The sequence below is a fragment of the Quercus suber genome, unplaced genomic scaffold (genome assembly GCF_002906115.3).
Source record: "Quercus suber isolate HL8 unplaced genomic scaffold, Cork oak 2.0 scaffold_54, whole genome shotgun sequence".
NCBI lineage: Eukaryota > Viridiplantae > Streptophyta > Magnoliopsida > Fagales > Fagaceae > Quercus > Quercus suber.
Window position 1 is genome coordinate 855,216 of NW_027069519.1, and position 11,555 is coordinate 866,770.

At 36.0% G+C, this 11,555-nt stretch overlaps 1 pseudogene; it reads right to left on the reverse strand.

Annotated features, from left to right (window-relative positions):
• Positions 1–256: 256 nt before the first annotated feature.
• Positions 257–3,376, reverse strand: LOC136066997 (cell division cycle protein 48 homolog; annotated as a pseudogene).
• Between the last annotated feature and the right edge of the window lie 8,179 nt (positions 3,377–11,555).

An 11,555-nucleotide genomic window follows, 5' to 3' on the forward strand; every position in this document is an offset into this window, starting at 1 on the left:
TAATTTTGCAATAGTGAACTCATGAAAATACATGTCGACAATTATGATTTTTTATTATTATATATAATTCAATAACTCAAAGGGCAGATTTGGAACTTGATCATCTCCCAAGTAATGTTAATTGAGTTTACTTGGTTAAATGAGCAGAGTGGTGTCAATTGAGCTTCAAGGCTTTTGATAAGCATTATGAAAAATTTATGTTCCTAACATTACTCACAAGTGGATAACAAAAGCCTCACCACAAGTAAACAAGATATTAAAGCAAACAATAATTTCAACTTAAAACTTATAGAGTTTAAAATTATCCATTATAACTATCAAAATAAAAGTGTTCTTTAAACTTCAGTGTAGCCAGGGATCATCCGCTGGCAAAACCCAAGGCCTCCTTGGACACAAGGGCAATTCAATAAGAGCCTTAAACATATCATTACATTAACATTGTAAGAAAGGAATGTCTAACATAAATAAGACAAACACCCTTTAAGAACCTAATTGTATAGGTCATCTTCATCAGCCCGGCAGCAGCTGTCGCGAAAGGGTCAGATGTGGTGGCTCCAGAAGTAGTATTATCAGCAAACCTAAATTCGGATCCAAACCTCTTGACTGCTGCAATGTTTGAGCAAATGCCTGGTATTTGCGGATGTCAGCATCGCTAACACTCCTCCGAGCATACTTCATTGATTCCTCAAAATGGGCTGCCTTGATCTCTGCTACTTCATCCTCAACATCCTCCTCCATTGCCTCAGGATTATCCCTTCTCCTTCTTTCCCTCTCAATATCCTGCAGAATGTACCAAAAATAAAAAGTACTTAGCACCTTTAGATTGAATTTATAGGAAACACGAGTATTTATAAAATTGGGTGTTGAAGCATGTAATTAGAAAACAGTAAAAAGGGTAAAATCATACTTTCTCAATGTTCTCTCTTATGGCATATTTGCATGCACGCTGGCATATCTCAGTAATGTCAGCACCGCTAAAGCCTTGAGTATACTTGGCAAGGGCTCTGAGATCAACGTCTTTGGAGATAGGAGATTTCCTCAAGCATGCCTTAAATATCTGATGGCGGGAGTCCTCGTCAGGGAGAGGGATGTAGATCAATTGATCAAGACGACCTGGACGCAGAAGTGCAGGGTCTATGATGTCTGGTCTGTTGGTGGCCCCAATGATGAAAACAGTTTTCTTTGCAGACATGCCATCCATTTCAGTCAAGAGTTGGTTCAGAACCCTATCAGCAGCACCTCCAGCATCTCCTACACTGCTACCTCTCTGCACAATACAGCAAATGATAGTTCAAGATGGGCAACAAGTCAAACAGAAATGCAACAATTCTCCTGCAGTGATTGCCAAAACTCAAATCAATCATTATGATCATAAAATAGTTAATCATATGAAAAATCAATCTTACCTGAGTAGCAATTGAGTCAAGTTCATCAAAGAATAGAACACAAGGAGCAGACTGGCGTGCCTTGTCGAATATTTCCCTTACATTGGCTTCACTCTCTCCAAACCACATCGTAAGCAACTCAGGACCCTTGACACTGATAAAGTTTGCCTGACATTCATTAGCAATAGCTTTGGCCAGGAGGGTTTTCCCACATCCAGGAGGGCCATAGAAAAGAACACCCTTTGATGGTGACATTCCAAACTTCTCGAATTTCTCAGGATGCTCCACTGGGTATTGAACAGTCTGCATGACAATATAATACAGAAATCAAGATTGTATGTTGCAAAGAATGAAAGAACGTGTACACATAACAAACATGGTAAACTTTGATTACCTCTTGAAGTTCCCTCTTAACATTCTCAAGACCTCCAATATCTTCCCAACTGCAATTGGGCACTTCAACAACCTGGCTCAGCAGAAAATTCAGAATAAGGGATCCCAGTTAACAAAGAAGTTAATCAACAATGAAACTCTGAGTCATTTTAATATATTGCTAGATACTTACAGTTTCACGGAGAGCAGATGGGTTGCTTGTTCCAAGAGCAGTCTGGAAGTGCTCATTTGAAACTGCCATTGAATTTAGTATCTCTGCATCTATTGTCTCATCTTCCAAATCGATCACATCCATCTTCTCTCTGATGCATTGAAGAGCAGCCTCAGTACACAGAGCTGCTAGATCAGCACCAACATAACCATGCGTGTCCTTAGCAATTCTTTCTAGGTCAACCTATTCCATTCAAAACCAGAATATTCTTATTAGATTCGACAATTCCTCTACAGATAAAGTAAAAGAAAAAGATGCATAAACTTGGAGATACAGGAATAGGATTCAACATTACATCTTCAGAAAGCTTCATATTCTTTGTGTGAATACGGAGAACTTCAAGACGCCCAATTTCATCTGGAACTCCAATATCTATTTCCTGTCAAATCTTCCAAACCTTCTCAAGGCAGGGTCAATGCTGTTGGGACGATTTGTAGCCCCCATGACAATAACATGAGCACGAGATTTCAGTCCATCCATAAGCGTCAAGAGCTGGGAAACAATTCTCCTCTCAACTTCTCCATGTGTCTTCTCTCTCTTGGGAGCAATTGAATCGATCTCATCAATAAGATGATGGATGGTGCATTCTTCTCTGCTTCCTCAAATGCTTTCCTGAGGTTGCTCTCACTTTCCCCAGCCAATTTTGACATGATTTCAGGTCCATTGATACAGAAAAAGAAGGCACCAGTTTCATTGGCAACAGCCCGGGCAATTAGAGTTTTCCCAGATCCAGGGGGCCATACAATAGAATTCCTTTTGGGGCTTCACACCAATCGATTTAAATAGCTGTGGATGCCTCAGGGGCAGCTCCACTAATTCACGAATCTGTGCCATCTGCTTGTATTAGAGAAAGAAAGACCATACCCCAAGGTAGTTCGATTCGAAGCAGATTTCTGATTGCTGAGCATCTCATCAAGCTTTGCACTTGAAGTCCTCTCCAGTTGAGCTCTGACTTGAAACAGCTCCGCTTCAAGCTTCTTGGTCTTTTCAGTCAAAAAGTTGTTCTCAAATCTCAGTGCTCCAATAGTTTGATTCGCCTCATCAAACTTTGTGGACAACTCTTCACGATTAAGTTCCACATCACTGAGCTTCTTGGTGGCTAGCCTATATAATTTCTCATACTTCTCAGAGAGCTTGTAAAGCTTCTCATAGCTGAATGGATATCATCTTGATCATCCATCTTCTCAAATTTAGACTCCACCAGTTCTTCTTTTTCATCCACTTCTTCAACAATCCCTTCAGTAGGATTGACTGTGGCAGTGAAGGCATTTAAGATTCCATCATCCTCATTGTCAGAATCATCTTCAGACTCAGTGTCACTTAGGGTTGCAGCAAGTGCCTTGCTTTTCCCAATGCTCTTGAGATATGTAGGACACTCATGTTTCATGTGTTCGAACCCATGACATCCAAAACACTTTGGTCCTGCAGGAACAGCGTACTGACCGCCATCCTTAGCATCCTTCTTCTCTTTGTCTTGACTTTTAAACTAAGAAGAACTGGACTGCTTGCGGTCCTTGTCGAAACTCCTTACATTGGCATTCTTCATAAACTTCTTGAACTGCCGGGTGACGTAGGACTTCATCTTAGAATCTTCATCATCGAAAGACTCATCTGTATCACTGCTCTTTGCCTTAAAGGCCATGCTTTTGCCTTTACTTGACTTGCCAATCCTAAATAACCCTATCTCATAGGTTTGCAAGTTTCCAACCAGCTCAGTCAAAGGAATCTTGTCAATATCCTTTGATTCCTCTATTGCCGTAATCTTGGCATGGAATCTCTCAGGTAGAGATCTGAGCACCTTCCTTACAATCTTGGGTTCAGGGATGGTTTCCCCAAGATTGAAGGCTGAGTTCACTAATTCCTTAAGCTTGGCATAGAACTCATCAAACGACTCATTCTCCTCCATCTTAATCTCTTGAAAGCTTGTAGTGAGCCTCTGAAGTTTTGAATCTTTGACAGCCTTTGTTCCTTCATAGGTTGTCTGGAGGATGGTCCAGGCCTCCTTAGCAGTTTCAGTTAAGGATATCTTCTTGAACTCCTCATTGGTGACTGCACTGAACAACGCATTCAATGCCTTACTGTTGAAGTTTGCCGCCTTGATCTTGGCTTCATCTCAATCGGCCGACGCTTCTTTTGGCTTAGTCTAGCCAATCTCAACAGCTTGTCCACACCTTCTCATCTAAAGACTGCAAGAAAGCTCTCATGCGTACTTTCCAGTATGCATAGTTAGTGCCATCAAATAAAGGAGGTATGATTAATGACTGTTCTCTATCCATGACAAACAGGGGTCAATGGATCAACACAGCAAAGATTAAACCTAATCAGAGTATGCCTGCTCTGATACCACTTGATAGGCCACAAACTGAATGACCCCTGTGATTAAACCAATTAATTAATTAGTCAAATTATTAATTAATCAATTTATCATGTAACTGCGTGGAAGCACAAACAAATCACAAAAAACTAATTAAGTAGCGGAAAATAAATAACACGGTGATTTGTTTACGAATGGGGAAAACCCTTGCGGCAAAAACCCCACCGAGTGATTTTCAGGTCACCACTCCCGAAACTCCACTATTATCAAATCAAGCGGTTACAAGTAAAGGAATCCCAAGTACCTTATCAACCTATAGTTAAACCCTTACCCCAATACCCAATTGGACTTGATCTGTAGTGACAATTTTCACCTTTGATGCACGGCTCCCAAGTACGTGACTAACCAATGCATGAATCCCAGTACGCGACTTCAAACACCAACTAAGAAGGAAAGGTTGGCTGCAAAGTTCTTCAGTTCATCATACACGATGAAGATCAGGAAAATGCTTGGTTACAAAACCCTACAGTGCAAATACACAGCAACTTCTTTAGAGAAGATGAACTAGGTCAAGAACTTCGTCTTTTGATCACAATTTGCTTGAACCGAGATTGCTTAATGTTTTTGCAACTTGTGTACCATATGACGGCTCTTAAAATAATCATTTTATATGTTTAGGGTTAGAAGAAAAGAATGCCCAAAAGCATATTCACGGACCCTAAGGAAATCAGATCAGAAAATCTGATTTGTAATTCTCGACAGATAGCAGGTGTCGAGGTAGCTATTGAGCAGGTGTCGAGATTTAATGAATTTGCACTTCAACTTGCTTTTTCTTGGACACTTGATGACTTCAACACTTGATCTTGAAACAAGGTTTCTTGAAGTATTAAAAACACCTAGAACTACCCAATTACAAGTAGAGTGTGTTTTGTCAAAAAGATTAACCAATTTACATAAATAAGTGACATATGTTCTTAACAAGTGAAAACACATATGTCCTAACATAGGTCTTTCGACCTATAGTTCAAATATTTCAAGAAACTTGTTACTGCTATTATTCCTGGTCCAGATGAATTAGATGAAGGTGATAATGTATTTATTTAACTGGAATGGGAAGAACACTTTGGGAGTACTCTCAGAGTGTATGAAAAGAAACACCCATTTCCTGGTCTTCTGATTAATTATGATGATGGTTCATATGTTGCTGATGATTCAGGTGATGATGATGATAGGAATCCTAACTAGCTTTCCCAAATGTTTGAATATGGCTTTATCAGGTTCATAAAATTAACAAGCCATTATCAAGCCAGTCAGCTACTACAAATTATTCAGGATGCTATTAAAAGATTTACAAGTCCTTTTGTTTGCATCGAATGTTGGAGTACTTTGCCAAAATGGAAAAGAGATAACTGGATGAATGTCTAGCCCTCAAAGCATCTCGTTCTCATTAATGGTCACACTCACCAAGGGCAATGGCTTGAAGGAAATTCTCAATTGTCCTTTAATGATCCTTATGCTCTTGTGGAATGTTGGAGAAATTATTTTAATAATCAAATTATTGAAGTTGATCAGAATCTATGGAAAGATTATCATTTCATAGGAAGCACAGACAAAATTTCTGTTTTGGTCCCAGGCCATATGCTGATGCCATTACTCATTTGCGAATAACTGATCATTGTAATCCAAGAACTCTTTTCATCCCAGGGAGAAGACCAGTGTTTGAACCAATTTTATATTGTGGATTCTGTAATCAATATGCTACTTATCATGAGCATGGATGTGATTTCCCACAAGGCCCTTTTGATCCTTTCGATGGATACCCATTTGATGCTCCTTTTACTGATTAATAAGTGCTACTATCACTATTGCACTACTGTTCTAAGATTCTTATCAGTTCTCATCAGTCTGTTGGTTTCCGCTGATAAAGTTATTCTCCCATTAACTCCCACAGTCAGAATCTGTTCGGTCAAGATACTCCTAATTTTGCAGTTGACTGAAGATTAAATGTTACAATATTCAAGTGTGCCTGCTGTAAAGCCCCTGTGTAATCCCATGCGTCTGACAAACCCATACGCTTATTGTGAAGTTCCATGCGTACCATATTCTCTTGATATGTCCATTAAACTCATAATGGAGTTTTTGAAAAGATGAAGGGAATCCCAAATAAGTTTTGTCATGTCTTATATTTTGTCATATTCTGGTCTTACCATGCTCCTTCTGACAAAGTCTACTCTCTAATATCTCCACAATGTTTTTAGACAAGTTTCCCCACATTTGGAGATTCTTTATGTACATTTTTGGACTAAAGTTTCAAGTGTTCCAAGGCTACTTTTTGCATGATTTGGAGAAGCAAAGGACAAAGATTCATGCTACAGAAGATTGGAAGACAATAATGAAACTTTCACTATTCATTTCACTATTCATTGCACTGTTCACTATTCACTGGTTACCGTTCACCGATTACTGTTCACTTTTTACTGTTCATGACATTGTTCACTCCGAAATTTTACCTATTTAAGGGGGTTGTCCCTTAGGTTTCATTCAGAATTCTCTTTAGAATTGTTTGATTCAAGGATTCTGAATAATTCTTCTTGATCTTTATCATCAATATTTAACATGTTAAACTTATTTTTTAACTTATCAGGTTTTTGTTTACAATCTTTACTAAAGTGTCCAGGCTTACCATAGTTAAAACATTTACCTTTAGCTGATCTTTGTTTATCATATATTTTAGAAACATTTTTCTTTTTAGCATAAAAATCATTAAAATTAGTTCTATATCTTTTATGTTTTTTATGGCTATAATTTTTATGACTTTTATCATGTTTTTTACCCTTTTGCCTAGAATGAGCAATAGGGGGAAAACCATATTTTTCACAAAAATTACCCATTTCATATTTAGCTTTTATTTATTTATTTTTTAATTGTTGTTTTAACAGTTTTTCATTATTACACATGTTAATACCAAATTTTTTAATAGTGCTTAGAATATCACCATAAGTTAAATTATCATAATCTGATGGAAATTTTAGACCCCTTAACATACAACCAGATTGAGTAGCCTAGTTAATTAGTCAAGTTGTTACTTAGTCAAATTAAGCAATTCTAGATTAAAACAATCAAACAATCATATCAAGAATATATAACAGCGGAATAATAAATAACACAAGATATGATCATCTTAGAAAACCAAACCAGTAAAAAACCTAGAGAGGATTTTACTCACCGATCCTCAAGGCAAAACTGAATTCACTATGAAAGAATCGAAGTTCATACAAAAGGACTTACAAGCTCCCCGCTCGACTTCCTAATGCTACCTACCAGTAGAACTTACTGACATGACCCCGTGCAATCTCCGAATCCACGGACTCCTTCTTTCTTGAATTTCTTCAATCAGCTCCAAGCACCCACGCTTGATATTCTTTAATCTTCAATGGTAGCAACCAAGTTGATCATCAAGATGTTGAAGTAATCTCAATCTTGAAAACCCTAAGTTTTGTGTAAAGGAAAGCTCCTCTAGATCTCACAAGAGATTTACACAAAATAGTAATGTATGAGCAACAATACAACTGAAGCAACTCTCAAAACGTGACTAGGGTTTTGCCTTATATACCTAGGGCAAAAATATAAAACCCTAAACGTTTAAATGAGTTAGGGCTAAGTTGGAAAACTGCAGAAAAATGCAATCTTATCGATTTTCGATCGATCGAACCAGACCGAAATGCCCAAATGCATCTACAGTCTCTCGATTCCAACTTTACAATAATTAAACAACTTTGAGCACACTTTAACAAAACTTAACATATTGTTTTGATCATGGTTTGCCAATATTACAAATTAGAGTTCTAAATACATAAATTTCTAAACTTTTAGAACCTAACATAATCAATGGAATCATTTTTAACAATTAATTCTTATTTTACCTTATGAGAAAAGATAGGAGATAGACCGTCAATAAACTTTTCTTTCCAATAAGGCCGGTAATAGTCTTTCTGATGCATTACTCTGGAAAGGAAAACATCTTAATACCATTTGTATTTAGACATTGTAGGACATCTCAAGTTATTAAGCAAATCAGAAATTTGAGATGAAATATTAGATGGAGTACCAACAAAATGTTTGATAATAGTATAAATCAAGGTATTAACACCATCAGAAATACCTTGACCAATTGTTTCATCAAAAATAGGTAAACCTTCATCATTCTTTTTAACATGTTTAATGGATTCTCTAGAATCTTCTATAAGGTATGAATCCCACCATCCACGAAGAGTACCAAAAAAACCAATAGCAAGAAGGTCAACAATTTCAGGGTGATCAAGATTATGGTTATTAACATAAGCAATTCCAACCATAGACATGTGACCCATTTTATTAATGATTTCTTGTTCAGACAAACCATCAATACTCCATTCATAAATCTTATCAGCAGAAATAGAAAACTGTGTTTGAAAATTTCTTCAAACTGCATATCAAGAGGAGTAAGTTTTGAATACCAATTTTTTGTAAGAAACATGAGTTTGGAATTTCCAAAAAATCTTTTAATTTCTAGTAGATCATCATCATCAAAAAACCTTTTTACAAAAATAGAAGAAACTGTATCAAAATCTATATTTTCTTCAGAAACAATTTCTTTATCATTTCTTGAAATAGTGCAAGCAGTACTTGTAGAAGTACCTTTTGTTTTAACTTTTAAATCAACAAGCATTTTTTAACAATTTCAAGAGTTTTAGACTGGGAGGTTTTAAACTTAAATTGTTTGTCTTGACTGGGTAAATTAAACAAAGGTTTCTCAGTCTTGACAGAAATAGGTTTTTCAACAAAAACATATTTTTCAGTAGAAATAGTTTTTTTGAACAACTGTTTCTTCAATGCGGTCAAGCTGTTGACCAATAATATGCAAAGCTTCATTAGTAAAATTTTTTTGTTCAAGAATACTAGTAATAGGAGTTTGATCATTAGCAATTTTGAAAGGAGAGGCCTTAACATCAATCTTTTGAGTTTTTATCAAAATTGCCTCAAAAGGCAGATGACTAAATCTAACAGTGGTTTTGTCTGCTTTAACAAAATCTGATTTTTTTTTTATCACATTCAAATGATGTTTTGAAACTTCATCTTTTGAAACATAATAGTTTCAAGAAAATCAAAAAATAAAATATGTTTTTTTAATTGATTCATTTTTTCTCGTCATTTTCTTTTAACACGGTCTTTTTCAGATTGAGCAAAAGTACTTTGGTAATATTTTCTTTTATTTCTGTTTTTAGCAAGCATAAATTCATTATACAGGGAAACCATATTAATTTCAAACTTTTCATTCAAGACATTTAAAACTCTTAATCGTTTTTCATAAATAGGATTTTCAATAGGAGGAAAATCAAAATAAGATGGACAACCAGATTTAGTGTCATCTTCTTCTTCTTCATTAGCAGCTTTGCTATATAGAGAGGAAGATTCAGGTTTAGTGGAATAGTAAACAGAGCTAATTTGAGATTTATCACTTGAAACACCTTTTAGCTTTAAATCAATGGGTTTTTCAAAACTTTTTTTGTAAAAATTCATTGAAATTTTGATCTCGTTTTGAAATACTTTCAGATCCAATAAAGGAGTGTCTTCCTTCATTGATCCCCAAGGGTTGATTGTTTTGAAAACTTATTTTAACAGTACCATCAAAATATTGTTGAATATATGTGAGATCTAGCTCATCAAAAACAGGCTCAGCAACAGGAGATTCGTGTTCCAACAACCATTCAATGGGAAGCTTAACATCTTGCCATTGAATCATTTTTGGAACTTGAACTTTAGCATTAGGAGTTGAATATGTGATTAACATTGTTTTACTAGAAAGTTCTCTATGATTCTTTGCACTGGGATTTAATTGAGTACCTAACAGTCTGTAATAAATGCGATAAATCAAAGCAAAAGGCTTACTGCCTTCTTCCATATGATAACCAGATGAAGCAATATTTAAAGTTAAAGCTTTAACAATGTTGGGATCATCTAGAGCAAGAGTAATATCAAGATAATAGTTAAAATAAATAGGACTATCATACAAAGAAGCAGTAATCATATCAAAAATGCTATCTTTAAAATTCTTAAATCTAGCATCTCTTAAGCAAATGAGAACAGAAGCATTTATTCCTTTTCTAGTAAGTGGTTTAACAGCAACTTGAACCATACCAATATGCAAATAACTAAGTTTTTTAGCAAGGAAATCATTAATATTTCTTTTAGAAAACAAGCAACCTTTTTCATGAGATTTTGAAATAGAAAATATTTCTTCAACAATTCTAACTTTGTAAATGGGATAAAAAGTAGTTTCAGCCCAACTAGTTTTGTAAATAGTTCTAGTATGAACTTTGTGAATGTTCCATTTCTGAAAATCAGGAAGCTCATGATCTTCAACAGTGTGATCTTCTTCATTTACAATATCTGGAGAACAACCAGTCCTGGAGCTGACAGAGGCGTTGGATCTCCACAACTTATCCATACTACCCTAGGTTTAACACTCAATTATCATGTTTTTCTCACAACCGTTGCATTTTGTAACATATACCCTAAACAACCCTATACCTCTCACATGCCCTACACGCCCTCTCTTGGCTCAAATGGGCCTTACAGTCAGGTTCTGGGAATTCACTTTACGTCTAGGGTGGCTCCAATGACAGTAAGAAGGAGACACAACAACGGAGTATCAAAGTTTTAGGTAGACACAAACAAGATACAAAGACACAGCAACATTATCACCGGCCATAAAAGAGTGGCTCTGATACCACAAAGGAGAAAGGGGGACGCACAGCTGAAGAAAAGAGATGGAAGCACAGTATAATATAATGAAAGTAATATAATGAAAGTAAGCACAGTTAGTTAGGTGGTAGAACCAGCCAAGCAATATATATAATTCAAAGTAAATGAAAACTGAAAGTAAAACAATAGTAAGGCGGTAGAACTAGCCAAGCAATATATCAAATATATCAAAATAATTGAAAGTAAATGAAAGCAATTTAGAACCATCCAGGATGGCGATAATCCATCTAAGGTGGCAGTAGCAACAAGTAATATAATAAACTGAAATCTGAAAATACTTCTTTATTGAAAGTAGAACACAAAACACTTACAGTAGTAGTAGTGGTTACAAGATTGAAACAGTTACAAAGCTTGGAACTAGTTCTAATTTCGAGGTTGTAGTAGTAGGAAATCCTAAGGTAAACAAGGAACTCTCTCTCCAAGAAATGCTCTTTAAAAGAAAGGAGTT